Below are 23,151 nucleotides of genomic sequence, written 5' to 3' on the forward strand. Positions count from 1 at the left end.
ACATGTCTTATGTTTCTTGTATTGGTGGATAATAACAATGATCACCAAATATTGAGGGTATTGCCAATACAGAAGACACAAGAGACAAGGGTTCAAGCCCTGGGTCAGGAAGATCCCCTGGAGTAGGAAATGGCAACCCACTCCAAAATTTCATGGACAGGAGAGCCTGGCAGTCACAGGGAGTCAGAAACGACTGAGCACAGAGCACACACATTGAGGGTATACCATATGCTGGGATTTCTTTGGAGGGAATGATGCTAAAGCTGAAGCTCCAGTACTTTGGCCACCTCATGCGAAGAGTTGACTCATTGGAAAAGACTCTGATGCTGGGAGGGATTGGGGGCAGGAGGAGAAGGGGACGACAGAGGATGAGATGGCTGGATGGCATCACTGACTCGATGGACGTGAGTCTGAGTGAACTCTGGGAGATGGTGATGGACAGGGAGGCCTGGCGTGCTGCGATTCATGGGGTTGCAGAGTCGGACATGACTGAGCGACTGAACTGCACTGAACTGAACTGATATGCTAGTTAATGTGCTGTGTATTTAATCCTCATCAACCCTCTTTGGTGTTAGTCTTATCACCATCATTTTCTAAAGATGGAAATTGAGGCTCAGAGAGGTCATAGAACTACTTCAGGGCTAGACAAGTGAAAGGCGTGGTGAGCCAGCTGGAGCTGGAGGTCTGTAACAACCCCAACTCTTTACCCATCAGATTTGGAATTTCCAAACACATCTTTGTCTTACAATCTTCGGGCACAGGAAGTCTTCACTTGACAGGAGGCCATGTTCCTTTACGTTGTAGTAAATTCAATGACCGTGAATCACCATTGTGGGGGAGGGGTGTTCTGATCCTTCCTTCCTAGCCGTCCCTGCTCTCAGGCTGGGCCTCCCACTTTTATCTTTTTTTTTGGTATTAAATGCATTTATAAAAAATTATTTCAAGTGAATAAACTAAGCATTCACTTCAAGGACCTGGGAAATGAATAGAGTCAACTTTCCCAAAATACAATTAAAAAAAAAAAAGTTTGTTGATTTATGGCTGTGCTGGGTCTTTCTTGCTGTGCTCAGAGTCTCTCTAGTTTCAGAGAGTGGGGCCTACTCTCCAGCTGCAGTGTGCAGACTTCTTAATGTGGTGGCTCCTCTTGTTACAGAGCAAAGGTTCTAGGGCTTCAGCAGTTGTGGCACATGGGCTTAGCTGCTCCACAGCATGTGGAATCTCCCCAGATCAGGGGTCAAACCTGTGTCTCTGCATTGGTAGGTGGGTTCTTAACCACTGGATCGCCAGGGAAGTCCCACCAAAATACAATTGATCAATGAACCCAAGAGCTGATTCTTTGAGAAGACCAGTAAAATAAATTTACAGTAAGCCATATTAAGAGATGGGAATCCCAGACCATCTGACCTGCCTCTTGAGAAACCTGTATGCAGGTCAGGAGGCAACAATTAGAAATGGACATGGAACAACAGACTGGTTCCAAATTGGAAAAGGAGTACATCAAGGCTGTATATTGTCACCCTGCTTATTTAACTTATATGCAGAGTACATCATGAGAAATGCTGGACTGGAGGAAGCACAAGCTGGAATCAAGATTGCCGGGAGAAATATCAATAACCTCAGATATGCAGATGACATCACCCTTATGGCAGAAAGTGAAGAAGAACTAAAGAGCCTTTTGATGAAAGTGAAAGAGGAGAGTGAAAAAGTTGGCTTAAAGCTCAACATTCAGAAAACTAAGATCATGGCATCTGGTCCCAGCACTTGATGGCAAACAGATGGGGAAACAATGGAAACAGTGGCTGACTTTATTTTTCTGGACTCCAAAATCACTGCAGATGGTGACTGCAGCCATGAAATTAAAAGACACTTGCTCCTTGAAAGAAAAGTTATGCCCAACCTAGACAACACATTAAAAACAGAGACATTATTTTGTCAACAAAGGTCCTTCTAGTCAAGGCTATGGTTTTTCCAGTGATCATGTATGGATGTGAGAGTTGGACTATAAAGAAGGCTGAGCATCGAAGAATTGATGCTTTTGAAGTGTGGTGTTGGAGAAGACTCTTGAGAGTCCCTTGGACTGCCAGGAGATCCAACCAGTCCATCCTAAAGGAGATCAGTCCTGGGTGTTCATTGGAGGTGCTGATGATGAAGCTGAAACTGCAATACTTTGGCCACCTGATGGTAAGAGATGACTCATTTGAAAAGACCCTGATGCTGGGAAAGATAGAGGGCAGGAGGAGAAGGGGACGACAGAGGATGAGACGGCTGGATGGCATCACTGACTCAGTGGACATGGGTTTGGGTGGACTCCGGGAGTTGGTTATGGACAGGAAGGCCTGGTGTGCTGTGGTCCATGGGGTTGCAAAGTTGGACACAACTGAGTGACTGAACTGAACTGATATTGAAAAGTAAATAGTATAAATAAACATTATTAGAAATTCACAAGGGGACATAATTGGAGATGCAGTGGAGATTAAGATATCATTGCTTATACTACACGATTTATTTTTCTAGGGCTGTCCACTTTGGATGGAGCCTTGAAATTTTCTGTGTCTATGGGAAGAAAGGGGAGGGGGTCTGTTTTTCACCTTTGCTTCCATCGCTCATTTTATTTAGGAAAGCCCCATGTCTGGAGAGAGAGCTGTAAACACAGAGAGTGAGGGGACCGAGGAGCGAGCCGTGCATGCTCCAGACTTCCGCCCGCTGACCCACGGCTTCCTGGCCCAGCAGACGGGCTGCCCCTGCGCTGGACATTGGCTGCAGGCCAGTGTCTGAACTGAATGGCTCAGGCTGGACAGTGCTTCTCCCCAGCCAGAGTGGCACCGAGCCGACTCCTGAGAAGGCACCCTGGCTCGGAAAACACACCACGTGTTAGACGCTGGTGTCCGCGGCAGGGAACTGGGGCGGGAGACATGGCAGGCATCTTCAGGAGGCCTGGCTTTGGGGCCAGGCTGCTGGGTTCTCAGAAGGACTGGGCTCAGCTCAGGAAATGTCTTGTGGCCCAAGAAGGAAGTCAATGCCTAAGAACCGATATAATTGGGAGACAAATAAAAAAGTAGAAAGAGAACAGTCTGGAGTAGCTATGATGTTTACTTTCTTTTAAAATATCCTCTGGTTATGAATCTATTATACACTCATCCAAGAAAACTGTAAAGTAAATTAAAATTTCCCATAATCATTTCACCCAGAGATTTAACATCCATTTTTTAAGAATACACTGTACCAGAACCTCCCTGGCAGCCCAGTGGTTAAGACTTCACCTTCCAATGTGCAGCGGGGGAGGGGTTTGATACCTGGTCAGGGAGGTAAGGTCCCATCAGCCTTGTGGCCAAAAAAACAAAACAGAAGACAGGTGCAATAGTGTAACAAATTCAATAAAAGACTTTAAAAATGGTCCATATAAAAAATACATCTTAAAAGAAAAAGAATACACCCTACCAATCATTGTATTTTGTAACTCCAATATCAGGTACACAAAACTGGATTAGTTGTGATCCCTTATTTAAGATACCTTCTTATCATAAAATGATTTTTTGTTTCTTTTTTTTTCTTTCTTTTTAAATATTTGTTTATTTGGCTGCTCTAGTTCTCCTTGGAAGAAAAGTTATGACCAACCTAGACAGCATATTGAAAAGCAGAGACATTACTTTGCCAACAGTGGTCCGTCTAGTCAAGGCTATGGTTTTTCCTGTGGTCATGTATGGATGTGAGAGTTGGACTGTGAAGAAAGCTGAGCGCCGAAGAATTGATGCTTTTGAAGTGTGGTGTTGGAGAAGACTCTTGAGAGTCCCTTGGACTGTAAGGAGATCCAACCAGTCCATTCTGAAGGAGATCAGCCCTCGGATTTCTTTGAAAGGAATGATGCTAAAGCTGAAGCTCCAGTACTTTGGCCACCTCATGCCAAGAGTTGCCTCATTGCAAAAGACTCTGATGCTGGGAGGGACTGGGGGCAGGAGGAGAAGGGGATGACAGAGGATGAGATGGTTGGATGGCATCACGGACTCGATGGACGTGAGTCTGAGTGAACTCCTGGAGTTGGTGAAGGACAGGGAGGCCTGGCGTGCTGTGATTCATGGGGTCGCAAAGAGTCGGACACGACTGAGCGACTGAACTGAACTGAACTGAGTTCTTACTTGCAGCATGTGGGCTCTTTCGCTGAGGCATGTGGGGTCTAGCTCCTTGACCAGGGATGGTGCCCTGCCCCCTGCCCTGGGACTGTGGAATGTCAGCCGCGGGGCCACAGGGAAGTGCAGGTCTGTTTCACACAGCGTGCATTTCCAGCCTACATGAGCACTAGGTCTTTGACAATGCCTTATGAAACTTCGGGGCTCAAATGTTTTCCTTCAACATATTTATCTGTCTACATGTTTTTTTTCCTTAGTCAAGTTTATGCTGTACACACACCTCTGCATGCCTCTCAGGGGGTTTTCTGTGGTGAAATTTCATCACTCAGGTTGCTTTCCTCTGCATTACCCTTTGGATCTCAAAATGGACTGTCCATTTATCTCTTTCCAAGAAGGACAGTCAGGGTTAGGAGAGTCACTGCTCTTGCCCCTCCTTTGTCTCTGGGGCTTCACAAAACCACTGCCAAGCCCAGCCAGGTGTCAGATCAGCTCGCCCTTGAGGTTTCTCCATGAAGGAGCGACTCCAGTGTCCTCTGTGATCTTGTAATCTGCTGTGGTCCAGGGTGTATATTTCCACCTGAACTGCCACCCCCTGAGTTATGAAATTCACAAATTTAAGAAGCTATTTGACAGAAATTTTAAAAGCCATCATGCACTTCACCGTCATGCACTTACAAACCCTTCTCAGTCTTCTCAGAATTGACTTAAAATTTTTTTCATTAAAAATAAAAAAAACTAGGGATCAAACCCATGCCTTCTGCTTGGCAGCATGAAGTCTTAACCCCTAGACTGCCCAGGAAGTCCCCAGAATTCCCTTTAGTTTCCATCTTGTCTCTTGTCATTGGCTTCATCCTTTGGCTATTCTCTCATAGTCCTTCTTTATAGTCCTGATTTCTCTTAAGTTTCAGGCCAGGGCTTTGTTTCAATGTTCCACAACCAGTGTTCACTAGGCGGACAACTCAGGCTGTTTCCAGAGCATGTAGAGCTGGTTCAGAGGTACTGGAGGAGGACTTTCCCCTTCTTCCCAATTCCCTGTCCTCTTGCTTTCTCTGTTACCAAGTTTCCTGGCTCTTCATCCTGCATCCCTGTGCGTCTTCTTCAGTCTGGACTTTGCAGTGATGAAGTGTCCAGTCTTGGATGGGTCACGTGCCTTATCTAGTCAAGCTCTTGTCTTAAGGATGCCAGAAGCCACTCATAAGCACGGGAACAATTTTTGACCCTCATTTGAGACTGACAGATAACAGGTGATATAGTACACGTTTCACAGCATTGTGACAAACAAATGATTTAAAAGACAAAACAAGAGAATTCCCTCGAGGTCCAGTGGTTAAGACTCAGTGCTTTCAATCCCTGGTTGGGGAACTAAGATCCCTCAAGCCAAGTGGTACAGCCAAAAAACAAACCAAAAAGCAAAAAACAAACAAAAACCAAAAAATAAAACCCCCAAAGACAGAAAAAAACCCCATAAACAGACAAGCAAATGAAGAAACACAAAATTCCCTCAAAAAGAACAACAAAAACACCCCAAACAAAACCCCTTTCTACTGTGATCAGCGTTTCTACCAAACTCAGTTTGGGCTTTGAGTTTCCAGGCACTCTATAAGTGCACAAGGCCCAGGTTTTCTCCCCTTTGATCATGTGTTTTCCTTGTCCCCATCCTTCTTTCATGTGCTGTTCTCATCTAAAACCAGTCCAGTGCTCCCCATGCAGCTACACCAAGTCAGGACAGGCCAAGGCCTGGGCGCCGAGAGAGCGGCTGATGCAAGACACCAAGGGCAGATCTGGGGAATCTGTGAGCTTGCTGCATGGTCCAGGCGCTCCGGCACATCCCAAGGAGACACGCTGGAGTTCTGTCCAGCCCTGCCAGTTAACTCATTTGAACAAATATTTGCACAAGGATCGTTAGGTGTTGGGCATTGGTATGTGTGCATGGCTGGAAAGGAGAAGGTCAAGGTTCCAGCCTGGACAGGATTCACATTCTACAGGGGAGCAAGATGCGGAGCACCTCAGCAAAAAATACCCGGGGCACGTTAATTTTGGTAAGACCTACCAAAACAAGCACCAGCAACACAAAGGGAGCAGAGGAGAATAACGGCTTGTGACTGGTGGCAGTGTCTGTGTGCGCGCGGTGGAGGGGTGTGGGGGGGCAGCCGCCCTGTGCAGATCCAGGGAAGAGCCCTGTAGCAGAGGAGTGGATATGCAAAGGCCCTGGGTAGCAGAGGGTCGCTGCACATCAAGGACGGAAAGGAGGTCTCTGAAGAGGCACACAGGCCTCACGACTGCATGGGTCCCAGGGGTCCTCTCTGGACTCGACATGTGGGTACCCATGGCTGCCGTGAATTCTGCGGCCACAGCAAAGGGCATTTCCAGGGTGGAATCTAAGTAAAAACCCAAATAGCAATGCAATGTCATCTTCAAAATCTGTGGAAATGGATAACAAATTTGAAACATTAAAAAATGAGCAATTTGGGAAATCATGTTTCCTTCATTCACCTTCTGCCACAATCTCTGAAAAGACAAATAAAGGATATTAACGCTTGGAAGCCCAAAAGGAGGGGAGATGGCCACAAATCTGGGGACAAAACCAAGTCCAGAATCAGCATGTACACCTGAAGCCACTGCACCTCGTCTCAGATGTGCTGGACATTCATTCAAGGCTCCAGGCTCGGTGTGTGCAGACCGAAAACATTTTGAGCTGAGAAAGCTCTCAAGGACCATGGATTAGACACCCTCTCAAGCAACAATAACAATAACCATAACCATTGAGAGCTGTATTTACTAAAGAAGTCTAACACTTCCAGAAGAACTTTGGGGAGCAGAGTCTGTACAGAAAACAAACTGCAAACTCAAAACGTCTTTTGGAAAAGGAGCTGGTGTGCGCCAGCTCTAGAGGCACCTCAGCTCCCGCTGAGTAACTGCTTGTGATAAATTCCTCTCTTCTGGTGCCCTGCACTGTTTCTGATCCACATCAACCATGGTCCAGCTTCCAAAGCAAACTCAGCCTACACAAAGCATCCACACAAATGATGGTAAAGATGGTTGTAACCCAATTCAGCTCCATTTCAAAGGAAAAAAACAAAAGGAAATGGTCACTATTGCTTGCAGAAACAAGACAATTTTTTAAAAACTGGAGTGTAGTTGACCTACAGTGTTGTGTTAATTTTTGTTGTACAGCAAAGGGATTCAGTTAAATATGTATATATATAATCTTTTTCTTATTCTTTTCCATTATGGTTTATCAGAGGATACTGACAATAGTTCCCTACACTGTACGATAGGACGTGTGTGCGCGCTAAGCCTCTTTAGTCATGTCTGACTTCGTGTGATGCTATGGATTGTAGTCTGCCAGGCCCCTCTTTTCACGGTATTCTTCAGGCAAGAATACTGGAGTGGGTTGCCATTCCCTTCTCCAGGGGATCTTTCCGATGATCCAGGGATCAAACCTAGGTCTCCTGCATTTCCTGCATCGGCAGGCGGGTTCTTTACCACTAACGCCACCTGGGAAGTGCCACCTGCGAAGCTCAAGCCTTTTGAGTCAAGTCATTACACTTTGTGGAATAAGAAACAAACACACTTACAAAAATGAATAAATGTAGCATTAGGTATTTTCCACCCATTACTGGAGAACATTTTTTTTTTTAAATGATTGAACCAGAAGAACAGCTATAATTATGACATGCTTCTCAGAAGGCATTTGGGGAAAACAATGTGGTATGGATGCCAGAGCAAGTCTTCAGCATAAAAAAGTCCAGAAACGGAGCAAAAGCCTGTATTTATTTCAGAATCACCCTGTATCCTCCAAATAATGTGTTGCATGTTGAATCAAGTTGAAATAGATGGGATAACAGAGATGAGCATGTGGCTCTCTCCACAAACTGATAAACAGGTCCATTCTTGATTTTTTTATTCAGCTAATGAAATTTTGGTTTTGGCTGTGCCGGGTCTTGGTCACTGCACATGGACTTCCTCTCGCTGCGGTGGGCAGGGCCTACTGTCTAGCTGTAATGCTTGGCTCCTCTTGTTGGGGAGCATGACCCTAGGTGTGTGGGCTCCAGTAATTTTGGCTCACAGGCTTAGTTGCTCCATGGCACGTGGGATCTTAGTTCTGTGACCAGGGATTGAACCATGCCTCCTGCATTGGCAGGCGGATTCTCAACCACTGGTCACCAGGGAAGCCCCATTCTTCTTGTGTTTTAGTGTGGAACAGTCATACCCAACAGTGACTTAGAAGCACATCAACCAGTGATGCGAGTTTCTAATTGCAGTTGGGAGAGAGTGCATCTCACCTTAAATAAAAAAACGGAGACCATGCTTCCTCCAGAAAGGGAACTGAAGAAAAATGACCGTCATTCCACATTTACTTGTGGTTCTGATATAATGGCAAAACCAGGTCACAGAAGACACCTGAAAATTCAGAGACCCTTCCCCGTATTCCTCCTGAGCATGCTCTGTGAGAAACTCCCATGAAGTTGCATTCAGAGAGGGAAATGTTAGGAAGAAATAGGGAGGAAAGCCTGAAACCAAATGTGAAATTAGATATGAGCCAGAGAACTCATTATGGAAGAAGACAAGGCATTAGTGGTTCACTAGCACATTCCTGGATGGAATGATTCCAAGCTAATTATGAGAATTCCAAGTTTGGAAATTCCACAAGCTACACTGAAACTAGTTCTACCTATGATAGAATTTGAGGTGTAAGAAAATTAGTCTGTGGGCAAAACTTCTTCCTCTACAACTTTAATAATTGCTGGGTTTTAGTTTTTAGGAAAGGGTTATTTATTTTTATTTGCTTATCGGCTGTGGTGGGTCTGCGCTGCTGTGGGTGGGCTTTCTCCAGTTGCGGCAAGCAGGCACTGCTCTCAGCGCCGGTGCAGGGCTTCTCACGGGGGTGGTTTCTCTTGTGGAAACAGGCTCAGAAGTCGCGGCACACAGGCTTAGTTGCTCTGTGGCATGAGGGATCTCAGACCAAGGACTGAACCAGTGCCCCTTGCATTGGCAGGCAGATTCTTAACCACAGGACAACCTGGAAAGCCTCCACCCCCAGCTCTTTTTAAGAAGTATATTTGGATTTCTGGTTCTGGTCAAAATGGAGTAGATCCATTCTTTCTAGGTCCTTCCTCTTACCAGTAACAAAAAAACACCACTCTGGACATAACACAGCAAACATTGGAAGGCTCTGAATGGGGGAATGAAGATGAACTGTCTAGGGATATCACGACTTGAATAATAACATGGTGGGGAATCCTCTGTTTTATTTTTAATTTTTTTTTTTTTGCCTCCTACATGGGATGAAGTGTTCGAGAAGCTTGTAGCTCAGAACCATGAACAGATATAAACAAACGAACAAAAAAAGTGCTAAGTAAAACCTGTCTCTTCTAGCCAAAAGACTGAGAAGAGGGCAGTCCAGTAGAACAGAAAACCTTTTGATTGTACCAGCTCTATATCAATCAAACACCAACAGGAAAACTGCCCCCATTTCAGGATGAGAAGACAAAGAATCTTCCACACATTCCCACCCCTGCTGGCGGATTGGTCTTGTAGCCAACCCCCCCACACCCCGCCACCTGGTAGAAGCGGGTAGCACCCCAACTCCCCCACTGGGAAACCAAAAAGGGAGCAGATTGTCCCTCCCCTCTAAGCAGAAGCAAGTAGTATTCTGATTTTCCCAGGAGGTAGTGTCAACGGAGACCAGTGGGCCCTGAGCCCCATCCTCACCTAGAAGCAACGAGGCTGGATGAGCCTGTGAGGGAACAGGGTCAGGACTGATCCCTGCTGCCTGGCGTCAGTGAGGCACGTGAGTGATGCAGAACCGGGCTGTGCAAAACGCTGGGACTGTGTTCTTCACTCCCATTCCCCACTCCAAAGCAGAGGAGCCCAGCAGAGCTCACATTCCACTCAACAGTCAGGGCTCATAGGGGCAGGGCAGTAAAGCCATTTTGTTGTTGTTTAGTCGCTAAGCCCAACTCTTTTCTGACCTCATGAACTGTAGCCCACCAGGCTCTTCTGTCCATGGATTTCCCAGGCAAGAATACTGGAGCGGGTTGCCATTTCCTCCTCCAGAGGATCTTTCCCACCCAAGGATCGAAGCTGGGTCTCCTGCACTGGCATATGGATTCTTTACCACTGAGCCACCTGGGCGGACCCCTAAAGCCATTTTAGAGGCTTAAAAAAACTTAATCGTACTTCTTCACACGTTACATCATGAGTACGTGACTCTTTGATTACGCAAGAGTAGACCGACGTGAAAAACTATTTAACATCTTTTCTTGATTTGGTCCTTGGAGCCCAGTTTTCTTGTCTGTGAAACGGAGATGATCAGCAGGATACCAAACCCATCGGTTGAGAGACAGGTGAACAGGAGGCCCCTGGGGCAGGTGCAGAAACGTGCCACAAGTTCACACGGACGGTGGTCGTCCTTGCAACCTGTCCTAAGGCATGAAATGAGCTGTGGGCCTAAAGACTGTGGGATACCACACAGCCCACGATGCCAGCTTCATCTTCCTTTGAGGCGAGACTGTGGCTAACGTGCAGAAGGGCCAGGTAACAGGGATGCACTAGACCTATTTCTAGGGTTGTTAGGTTTAGCAAAGGACAAACAGGACACTCAGTGACAAGTGAACACTGACGAACAATGAATAATTTGGGGTATAAATATGTCCTATGTGGGGACTTCCTTGGCGGCCCAGTGGTTAAGATTCTGTGCTTCCATTGTGGGGGACATGGAGCGGGGTGGGGGCAAGGAGCACGCCAGTTGGATCCCTGGTTGGGGAACTAAGATCCTACATGCTTCCCTGAAGCCAAAAGCAAAGATGTCCTGTGCAATATTTAGGATATGAGTATACTAAGAATCATTTGTCCTTAATCTGGAATTCGAAGTTAACTAGGCATAGTGTATTTCATCTGGAAACTCTCCCATTTCTCAACGCCACGAATTTGCTTGCCTCAGCCCCTGCTGTCGCCTTCTGTGCTGGTTGCAGCTGTAAGGATGGGAGGCTTGCTGATTCTCCTAGATAATCTAGCCCAGCTCCCTGCTTCTGTGTTCACGGCGGATTCAGGGCACGGCCAAGCTGGCATGAGCCCCACTTCCCTCAAACCCTCTTTCCCTGACACCTGTATGAGTCTTGCCATGGGTCACTGTTTACTGTTATTGGCGTAAGGCGGGGGTGATGTGGTGGTGGGTGTGAGGGGGCATGTGTGTGTATCTCCTAGTGTTCCTGCTTCACCAAGGTGGGAAGGCCTGTGAGGCGCAGTTCAGAGCAACAAATGTGGGGAGTCAGGGTTCCCCCACCCCACTGCCTTTCTTCCTCCCCTTCCTCTTCCAAGGCCCCCTGCCCAGGACCCAAGATTTTCAGCCCTTAGAAATTCCAAGTAGTCCTTTGCTTCGTGCTAGGAATCCAGCCAGTGGTTCTGAGGCCTGGGTGGGACCAGAGGCATCGCCTATTTCTGGGTCTTTCCTGTAGGTTCCACTCTCCCGCAGCCCCTATCTTGCGCTCCCGCTGCTATCCTAGGACATTCCCACAGTTGGATTCTTTCATCGCCCCTTGTAGCAACATCCCTGAAACTCCCCAGGGCCCCTGTCTGGCCAGCGCGTTTCCATTCTTCTAGTATCCGTGGGAACAGGAGCTGTCTGCTAGGATGCACGTGACTTCCAGGACGCTTAGCGTCTGCTTCCTGTTGGGAGTGATCCAGCTCTTAGCCTCGTTTTTCCCACGTGACAGCATGCGCGCGGAAGCGGCTGGGGCCGGGCACTGGGGCCCCCCTTCTCCCCCGCTCCTCCGAAGACAGATGGTGGAGCTGCCAGCAGGCTCCCTAGAGCCTACTAGAAGACTTTCAGGGATTTGGTGTGCTGGTTGTTAACCACAGCTGTTGTTAAAAATGCCGTACATCTTCAGTTAGTTAAATTATACCAAAAGCAGAGGTAGCAGATGGTAGTGAACCCAGAGCTTACTACTTCTAATCATGTTACTGCAGGCTACTATTCTCCATTGTGAGATTATTGATATCTATTGTATCCATATGGTGAGGGTGCTCTGCTATGTGATGGTATATGGCGGCCCATCTCTTCCTCATTCTGCTCTTCAGAGTGGAGTTTTCCCTGGAGCCCAGGGTTCTACTCAGGGCGCTTTGAGTGCTGACTCGGGCCCTCCTCCCTCTGGGCTGCTGCTAACAGCATTCTTGATGGAAGAGAAGCAGCTGGGCCTCGAAACCTCAGGGCCCTCGGCGTGGCCCTCAGGTCTGCTTTTTGCTTGTGTGTGTGTTTGCGTGTGTGTGTGTGTGTGTGTGTGAGTTTCCTCCTCTGTAGAGTCAGAATGATCACATATACTGGGCCGTTTGCCCGGAGAATTGAATGATGGTGGAGATGGCCATGGTGATGAATAAAGGGGTGTTTGTCTGAGTGTGTGAAGCTCTGTGGCCACAGAACTTAGATTCCAGTAGGATAAACAGACAATAGATGAATAATCACAATATAATATATTGAGTTGGCCAAAAAGTTCATCTGGGCTTCCCATAGCATCTTGTGTAAAAACGGGAACGAACCTTTTGGCCAACACAATAATGTTGTTTAGTAACCAAGTCATGTCCGACTCTTTGTGACCCCATGGACTGCAGCATGCCAGGCTTACCTCACCCCCTACCATCTCCCAGAGTTTGCCCAAGTCCATGTTCATTGATATCAGATGGCAACAAGGAAAAGTTACACCAAGGCAAGGGGCCAGACAGAGGCAGAGTGGTCAGGCCAGCATCACTGAGGGTCCCTCTGGCCTTGAGTCTCCGCCTACTGTGTCCAGAGCCCCAAGAGGAGTTTGTTGACTGCTGTTTTGCCCCCTGAGCTCCTCCCCTCCCACAGCCCCTTCTGTCTTCCAGCTCTTTCCAACTAGTCTCAGTCCTGTTTGTCCCACCCACCCCCACCCCCTTTCTCTGGAGTGTCTCCTGCAGTGCAGTTCACAGTGACTTCCTGGCAGGAAGTTAAATGCCCTGGCAAAGTTGCAGGCCCAGGGCCTAGAGCTTCTGGAGAGACAGTTCTCTTGTAGGCAGCACCTCCAGCCAGGTGCCAAGCGAGCCAGGGAGACTTTCATAAGGGAGTCATCCCTGGGACGCAGAAGACTCTCCCACTCCCCCAGAAGACATCATCATTTGCAATGATTCCTTAGAAGCTCAAGGACAAAAATAAAAAAAAACAATTTTTTTTGGTGTATAGTTGATTTACAGCATTATGTAGTTTCTTCCCTACAGCAAAGTGGGTCAGATACACACATATATATATCCACTCTTTTTTTAGATTCTTTCCCCATGTAGGTCATTACAGAGTACTGAGCAGAGTTCTCTTTGCTATACAGTAGGCTCTTACTGTTATCTGTTTCACATATAGTAGTGTGTACCTGTGAATCCCAGTCTCCCAGTTTATCCCTGACACCTTACACTGGTAACCATAGGTTTCAGTAACAAAAATTTTAAAGAAAGTATTGATGCATAGTATTTCTTTTCAATATACATTGGTGTATAAAGATTATGATGCTATAAAAAAAATGTGGTAACATGGTACCCCCAGATAAAAGGATACATTGGGCAAGTTTAGGGGAGATAATTGCAGTTCAGTTCAGTCGCTCAGTCGTGTCTGACTCTTGCGACCCTATGAACCGCGGCCCGCCAGGCCTCCCTGTCCATCACCAACTCCCGGAGTCCACCCAAACCCATGTCCATTGAGTCGGTGATGCCATCCAACCATCTCATCCTCTGTTGTCCACTTCTCCTCCTGCCCTCAGTCTTTCCCAGCATCAGGGTCTTTTCAAATGAGTCAGCTCTTCACATCAGGTGGCCAAAGTATTGGAGTTTCAGCTTCAACATCAGACCTATCAATGAACACCCAGGACTGATCTCCTTTAGGATGGACTGTTTGGATCTCCTTGCTGTCCAAGGAACTTTCAAGAGTCTTCTCCAACACCACAGTTCAAAAGCATCAATTCTTCAGTGCTCAGTTTTCTTTATAGTCCAACTCTCACATCCATACATGATCCCTGGAAAAACCATAGCCTTGACTAGATGAACCTTTGTTGACAAAGTAATGTCTCTGCTTTTCAATATGCTATGTAGGTTGGTCATAACTTTCCTTCCAAGGAGTAAGTGTCTTTTAATTTCATGGCTGCAGTCACCATCTGCAGTGATTTTGGAGCCCCCCAAAATAAAGTCAGCTACTGTTTCCACTGTTTCCCCATCTATTTCCCATAAAGTGATGGGACTGGATGCCATGATCTTCATTTTCTGAATGTTGAACTTTAAGCCAACTTTTTCACTCTCCTCTTTCACTTTCATCAAAAGGCTCTTTAGTTCTTCTTCACTTTCTGCCATAAGGGTGGTGTCATCTGCATTTCTGAGGTTATTGATATTTCTCCCAGCAATCTTGATTCCAGCTTGTGCTTCCTCCAGCCCAGCATTTCTCATGATGTACTCTGCATAGAATTTAAATAAGCAAGCTGATAATATACAGTCTTGATGTACTCCTTTTCCCATTTGAAACCAGTCTGTTTTTCCATGTCCAATTCTAACTGTTGCTTCCTGACCTGCATACAGGTTTCTCAGGAGGCAGGTCAGGTGGTCTGGTATTCCCATCTCTTTCAGAATTTCCCACAGTTTCTTGTGATCCACACAGTCAAAGGCTTTGCCATAGTCAATAAAGCAGAAGTCGATGTTTTTCTGAAACTCTCTTGCTTTTTCAGTGATCCATCAGATGTTGGCAATTTGATCTCTGGTTCCTCTGCCTTTTCTAAAACCAGCTTGAACATTTGGAAGTTCACAGTTCAGGTATTGCTGAAGCCTGGCTTGGAGAATTTTAAGCATTACTTTACTAGCATGTGAGATGAGTGCAATTGGGCAGTAGTTTGAGCATTCTTTGGCATTGTCTTTCTTTGGGATTGGAATGAAAACTGACCTTTTCCAGTCCTGTGGCCACTGCTGAGTTTTCCAAATTTGCTGGCACATTGAATGCAGCACTTTCACAGCATCATCTTTGAGGATTTGAAATAGCTCAACTGGAATTCCATCACTTCCACTAGCTTTGTTCATAGTGATGCTTCCTAAGGCCCACTTGACTTCACATTCCAGGATGTCTGGCTCTAGGTGAGTGATCACACCATCGTGATTATCTTGGTCGTGAAGATCTTTTTTGTACAGTTCTTCTGTGTATTCTTGCCACCTCTTCTTAATATCTTCTGCTTCTGTTAGGTCCATACCATTTCTGTCCTTTATCGAGCCCATCTTTGCATGAAATGTTCCCTTGGTATGTCTAATTTTCTTGAAGAGATCTCTAGTCTTTCCCATCCTGTTGTTTTCCCCTATTTCTTTGCATTGATCGCTGAGGAAGGCTTTCTTATCTCTCCTTGCTATTCTTTGGAACTCTGCATTCAGATGCTTTTATCTTTCCTTTTCCCCTTTGCTTTTTGCTTCCCTTCTTTTCACAGCTATTTGTAAGGCCTCCGTAGACAGCCATTTTGCCTTTTTGCTTTTCTTTTTCTGGGGGATGGCCTTGATTCCTGTTTCGTGTACAGTGTAGTTGCAGTAGGTTTTCTTTCATGCATTGTATGAACCATATGGGGGCTTCCCAGGTGGCATGGTGGTAATGAACCCATCTGCCAGTGCAGGAGCATAAGAGATGCAGGTTTGATCCCTGGCTTGGGAAGATCCCTTGGAGGAGGGTGTGGAAACCCATTTCAGTATTGTTGCCTGGAGAATCCACATGGACAGAGGAGCCTGGCAGGCTACAGTCCATGGGGTCTCGAAGAGTCAGACACGACTGAAGGGACTTAGCATGCTCGCATGCATGAGCCATGTAATTTGATGCTATGGTTAGAATAAGCTTCATCAGCACAATTTTCTTTATCAGAAAGCTATGCTGTTAGGGGCCTAAGCTGCAGTGGTGTGATGAAAAAGGACACTTCTCCTGGTAGCTCCTGGTGGCTCCGCTTTTCTGCAGAGGCACAGACCTCCATGCAGGATGGCTGTGAGGGATTGCTCACTGCCCAAGCTCAGATGCTGCCAAGGGCCTCCTCCAGACAGCATAAGTCACCTCAATGTGGAGTGGCCCCTGGCCACCAGGCGGTTTCCTGGACACCCTGCTGGCTCTAGCTGTCAAGTGTCTTCTTCAGAAATCCCCCACTGCCCGTCTTCTCTGGGGTCCCCCTCCCCTAAGCCCCTCCTCTTTCCCCTGGCCTCTCTCCACGCTCCACCCCAGCATCATCACCTCTACCCCACCCCAGGCTCCTGCTTCCTAAACCAAACTGCCAGCTCCTGCAGGTCTCCCACTTCCCCTGGGCTGTCAGCAGGTCTGTAACGCAGATGCGCCCTGGCCTCAGCCTGAACGGCGTCAGTATGCCCTGGCTCCTGGGGTCAGACCCGCTCGCATTCCACATTTGGCTCCGACAATATAAGAATCTGACTGCAATGCGGGAGACCTGGGCTTGATACCTGAGTTGGGAAGATCCCCCGGAGAAGGGAATGGCTACCCACTCCAGTATTCTTGCCTGAAGAATTCTATGGACAGAAGAGCCTGGTAGGCTACAGTCCATGGGGTCACAAAGAGTGGGACATGACTGAGTGACTAACATTTTCACTTTCATGTTCCAATTCCTTGGTGGGAATTGCCTGCTCCAACCCAACCTGGTGTGGTGGGCCCGGGGAAAGCTCCCTCTGACATGGTACCATTCACACTGCAGACTTCCTTGTGGCCAACTGATGTCTCTGCAGAAAGTTGTAGTGGAAAAATGCCAATGAAGATGTGAACATTAAACAAAGAGAAAGATTTCAGGGGCTTCCTTGGTTAAGACTCCATGCTTCCAATGCAGGGGGGCATAAGTTTGATTCCATGTTGGAAAAATAAGATCCTACATGACACTCGGTATGGCAAAAAAATAAAAATAAATAAGAATGACAAAATAATTCTTTAAAACAATACATATGTATATGTGTGTGTGTGTGTGTGTGTGTGTGTGTGTGTGTGTGTGTATAAAGAGAGAAAAGTGTTTGTGACCCCATGGGCTGTAGCCCGCCAGGCTCCTCTGTTGATGGAATTCTCAAGAAGGGGACAACAGAGGATGAGATGGTTGGATGGGATCACTGACTCAATGGACATGGGTTTAAACAAACTCCAGGAGATAGTGAAGGGTAGGGAAACCTGGCGTGCTGCAGTGCACGGAGTCAAAAAGAGTCAGACACTTAGCCAGGGAACAGCAACAATATATAGAAGAAGAAAGAATTAAACCCTCCATAGCATGCACCACAGGAACAAAGAGAGAGTCAAAAGCAAACTGATTTTGGAGAGAGATGGGGAAGGTGCAGGGCAAGGGGGGTGCCACCCTGAAGCTTTTGCCCAGGTGGAGTAAGGCTAGACCTGGGAGGCGCAGGGACACTGCAGGCATTGTTTTACCGCCCATCGTGGTGGTGGGAGTGGGTGGGCTCTGGACCCAATGCCTGGCATGTCCACAGCTAAACTGGTCAGGTGGCAGGTGCCAAGCCAGCACTGAGCCATGCTTGCTCTGCAGAGTGCCTGGGCTGGGCAGGGCTGGGGGCTGGGGTGCTGGGCCCTGCAGTGGAGGTCAGGCTCCCTGGGGCCACCTGCTTCCAGACAGGAAAGCTTCACAGCTGGGAGCTCTTGGGAGCAGGGCCTTGCCATGAGCCATATTCCTAGTAGACCGAGTTTGAGGGAGTGGTGTGTGGGGCACCACGGGGGCACAGCTGTCTCCCCAGCACCCTGTCCCATCCAAGGAAGTCCCACCATCCTGGCCTGAGTGGGTCAGTCTGGCTTCCCAGGCAGCCTCCTGGGGTGAACACGCCTTCCTTGCTCATGTTCTGATAAGTGAGGGGCCACACCACTAGCTGACGGAGGTCTGGGGGTGTAGCGCCTACTGACCAGTGTGGTCAGCTTTACAAGAACCAAAATCCTGGAAAGTGGAAATTTATGAAACAATGCCAAGTTTCTCTAGTTGAAAAATAAAAATCGCATGTTATAGAGGTGCAGATGGGGGTGTGAGTGGATTGCTTCCTGTCTCAGAGGCGGGAAGGCAGGCAGAGGTCCCCTTGGCCTCGGTTTTCTGGGTGTGAACCACACTGTTCATGCACTTTGTGACGTTTGCGCCTTTACAGAGGTCATTTCAACTTTGGCTGTGTTTCAGTCTCTAAAACAAATGGCATATTCTGAAGTGAGATCATCTAATTAAGGGACAATCTTGGTGTTCATGTGAAAAAAATACACCCACAGTCAACACCTTTGAGATGAAAGACAAGATAAAATGTCATGAAGAAGACCCTGAAACATCAAGAAATGCCAGACTGCTACCTTTATAACAAGGATCCTAAGATATATTGGAGATGAGAATGAAGATAAAAGTAGCATTAGAGATCCACAAATTATACTTGTTTTTAATTGTCACGTTTCAGTTATTTGTATTACACATATATTAGTTTCTAAAGTTAAAAAGTTTTAAAATTAATGAGAACTTTATTTAAAGACCTTATGTTGAATTAGAAGCTAATAATTACAAGGAAATTCTATAGACAGAGGAGCCTGGCGGTCTACAGTTCATGAGGTCCCAGAGAGTCGAACGTGACCAAGCGACTAACATTTTCAATTACAAGAAAGGAGACAATGAAAGGATGTTTAAATTTTGATGTGAATGTTGCTTGTGCTGTGCTCAGTTGCGTCTGACTCTCTGCGACCCCATGGACTGTAGTGGCCAAGCTTCTCTGTCCATGGGATTCTCCAGGCAGGAATACTGGATGGGTTGCCATTTCCTTCTCCAGGGACCTTCCCGACTCAGGGACTGAACCTGCATTCCCTGCGTTGGCAGGCAGATTATTTACCACTGAGCTACCTGGTTAGGATATAAATTGGAAAGTCGATAATTTTGTGTTGAACCATAAACTGATAATTTCAATGAACAGGAGTTTAAAAGTACATCCCTTCTGTATTTTATAAATTATTTTCTTAGGCAAAAGTCACTTGTCCCAAAATCAACTGCTTTTTCTTAAATTAGAATTGGATGTATTTCATGTCTTATGTAGAGTAACACTCAATTGCTGTTACTGCATCACGGTTTCTAAAGATCCTAGCACCTTACCTTTGCTCAGTGTGAAGGAAAACCTCTGCAGCGCGACACGTGGGCTTCTGCAGCCCTTTTCTCCTGTAGAATTCCCCACCCAGCACCCTTAGGGTGAAGGCTCCCAGAGCTTGGGGAGGGGGGCGTGTATTTCCTGACAGCTGTAGCTGTATGAACACCCCGGGGGGCAGCAGCCTCTCATTGTCAGTTCCTTTGAGAGAGGGGTCAAAGGAGCTGTTGATTCCCAGGCCCCATTTCCATGCCTCCAGCCTTGGCTGCAGCCACCGAAAATTACAGCGAGACAAGGAGGAGCACCAACCCCCTGCTGACTGCTGGCACACCTGCAGCATGGGCTTTCGAGAAGGCAAAGAGATTCTGACCTTTCACCTATACACCTTGGTAGATGTTGAGTTTTTGCAATTTTGAAACAACAGCTAATTTTGAAAAATGAAGGACGAAGACTTTTCTGGCAGTCCAGTGGTTAAGACTGCGTACCTACAGTGCAGGGGGTGTGGGTTCGATCCTTGCTCAGGGAACTGACATCCCATGTGCCGCACGAGTGGCCAAAAAAATAAAATGAAATATTTAAGAAAAAGAAAGGTGGTGGGGGGAAGAGGGACTTACCTGGCAGTCCAGTAGTTAAAGGTTCCATGCTCCCAATGTAGGGATTGAGGGTTCTATCCCTAGTCAGGGAACTAAGATCCTACCTGTGTGGCCAAAAAAATAAGATAAAAATAAAAGATTTAAAAAGAATAAGGAAGAGGAAGTGAGTTCTGCTGTGGAAATTAGGCTTTGTTAGAAAGCAAGGAGTAGGTCAGTGGGAAATCGTGATATGAGATGGTCTGGTGTCAGCCCGGTGCCAGCCTCTGGTCCTGCTCCGTAGCACACTCAGCTGAGCAGAGCAGCCAGCCACCCGCAGTCCGCTCCCCGCACCTGAAGGCTGCCATCCATCCTCCAGGAGCCGGGGGAGTACAGGGCTGTGTTTGGCATCTTCGTCTACTCAGGCTGTGCTCACCCAAAACTGTTGACTGGTGTCAACTGCAAATTGGTACTTCCCCTGGGTGCTCGCCATCTCCCTCTACAAGGATTAAATCATGAGCTGCTGCAGTGCTGACCTTCAGCACCCCTGAAAGGAATTCAGGATGGAGGGCGGGAATGAAGCAGTTGATGTGTGAGGAAAAACTGGTAGAACAGGTCTTCACATAATTAGATACTTTTAGGAGCTGATTTTATGAGTCTAATTCTTGTTTCTCCCCATATCTAGAAAAGCACTAAAATCCTTCATGCTGACGCAAAGTTTCAGGAGACTAGCAGAAACCTGGAAAAATACATGCTTGATTGCATGTGTTCCCCCTTTACCAAAATCACATATATATTAACCTCCTCTCCACATCCCCAGCAATGTCTCAGAAAAAGGAAGCCAGGACCCATTCCCTGAAGCTACAAAATGCACAGGCAACACTCACTTAGATGGGGTGATAGGTAGGGAGCTAACCCACCTCCAGCAGGACCACTCCCAACCCCGCCTGTGGTGGCCCCATGTTGTCCACCCCCCATGCACTCAGCGGCAGCTCTGCTGGGCTCTGCTGTCTAGAGAGGTTACCACCTCAGTGACTCGGGTGGGGGGCTCAGTCTACAAGCTGGGGGCAGAGAGCACATGTTAACAGCATTTCCTGACTCTACCCGGTCCTTCCCTGGCCCATGCTGGCTACAGCCCATCCTAAATCCAATTGCAGCTCAATCTCTTTGAAAATAATTTTGCCTTTGGAGTTGAGCAGTTCAGGGCAATGCAAAGTCGTGGTACCTCAATGAAGACCAGCCTACACTTCTCAATTCCACGAAGAGCATTTTGATGACACATTTCAGGCAAGAATGGAATCCTGATAAATGTGTTGTCTGTTTATGAGGTCCACACATTTCCACCTACTGCGTCAGCAGACATCATTAAGAAATAAAATATAAAGATTATTCATTGTCTTTTTTTTTTTTTTTTGCAAAAGATATTACAAAACAGAGCTCAGTCTGAACCTGAAAAGAGTAATTCTGTGTTAGCCTGCTTTTACAGCTTTTAGCTCCTGTCTGTGGGCAGTTTGCAAGAATTGCCTCCCTTCTCCCCATTCATTTGTAAAGCTGCCTCCTACACGGTGCGATTAAAATAAAACCTTACTCAAATGCTTAGTCAATGCTGAGCAGCCCTTCTTTCATATGTATCCTATGAATGAGTTCTGAAGTAACAGGCCTAGAAAACGAAACTTCTCAAAAAGAATATGAAAATGATTTGAAAAGGTGCCAGAAAATACTTTGAGAGTGTGGGTGGATATCTGCTCATGGGAGTCTCCCAAGAGCTCCAGATGGTGATGGCGAGTGAACAGCCTCGAGAGCTGACGTGGAATAAATGACCCCGGTTTAGACTGGGAGGCCCGCCCGTTGTGGACACCGTGGGGTGTCTGCTCTCGGTGGACAGGCCGCTTCTGAGTGCATGCACTCTTGGCTCCCTGTTGATTATGTCTGTGTCGTCAAGACTCTGGCTTTGGGTCCCGCTCTGCTGCTTATTAGCTGTGTGGTCTGGGGCAAGTTGCCCAACCAGTCTGAGCTTCCTTGCCTGTAACATGTAGAGAAAAATAGCACTTACCCCACGGGGTGCCCACTTCCCCCCATCCATCAGAGCGCACAAGTTAGATTAATCACAACCCTTGGTTATAACAGTCTCCCTCTGTGATCTGTGTGTGGTTTGGCCATTTATTTACCTATGTAACGAGTTATTTACCATAGTGTGATGAGCATCCATGTCTCTAACACCCTGAATGAAAACCATGACCAAGATGTAACCTACATCTCACTCTGTCCCCAATATCTCATTAACCCCTTCTCTTCATCCTGAGGTCGCTATCATTTTGAGTCGTATTCCTAACACCCCTGTTTCCCTTTATTTATTTTTCTGCTTCTGTATGTATTTCTAGAAGGTTTTGTATATTCTTAATTGTTTTTAACTTTGTAGAAGTGGTATGCTACAAAAAACTTTAGGGGATCTTACTTTTTTCACAATGTGGGAGACCCGGCTTGGATCCCTGGGTTGGGAAGATCCCCTGGAGAAGGGAATGGCAACCCACTCCAGGATTCTTGCCTGGAGAATTCCGTGAACAGAAGAGCCTGGTGGACTACAGTCCATGGGGTCACAAGGAGTCGAACACGACTGAGTGACTAATACTATCACTCACTTTTTTCACTTAACATTATACATTAACCATCCATACTAGTATGTATCACTGTAGGTTTTGTTCTTTTTTTTAAGAAAGTATTTTATTTGGTCTTAGTTGCGGCATGCAGATCTTTAGTTGAGGCATACAAACTCTTGGTTACAGCATGTGGGATCTAGTTCCCTGACCTGGGTCCCCTGCACTGGGAGAACAGAGTCCTGGTAACTGGACCACCAGGGAAATCCCAGTTTATTTGTTCTTGATCTTGGATTGCCTCAGCTTGTGTGGGCTTGAATCAAGACTTTTCAGTTCCTGGCCAGAGACTGAGGTTGGTCAGTGAGAACACTGAATCCTAGCCACTAAATCAGGGGCCCTTCAGCTTTGCAGAAAATAATTCCCACAAATACCAAGATTAGTGAAACAAGTTAAGCCTTTATTAGGAGGACAGAGAGTATGGTGTGTGTGGATAGACAGAGAGAGTTGTGCCCTCATGGTGGTTTAATCACTTACATGGAGAGTTGCTTCTGAGTTTTCTCTGGCCAGTCTCAGGATCCTCCCGTGTGTGAGTGCACATCTCTCAACCAAGATGGATTCCACCAAGAGACCCACGGGTGGCTTGGTGTCCGTTGGCAGCACTCCCCTTTTGACCTCCAAGGGGCTGTCTAGTTGGGAAGGTCTCCTTGACTTCAAGAAGGAGAAGTATGTGGTCTCGATGGTGAAAAGTTTTCAACCGTAATACTTTTC

Source organism: Capra hircus, chromosome 11 (genome assembly GCF_001704415.2).
Source record: "Capra hircus breed San Clemente chromosome 11, ASM170441v1, whole genome shotgun sequence".
NCBI lineage: Eukaryota > Metazoa > Chordata > Mammalia > Artiodactyla > Bovidae > Capra > Capra hircus.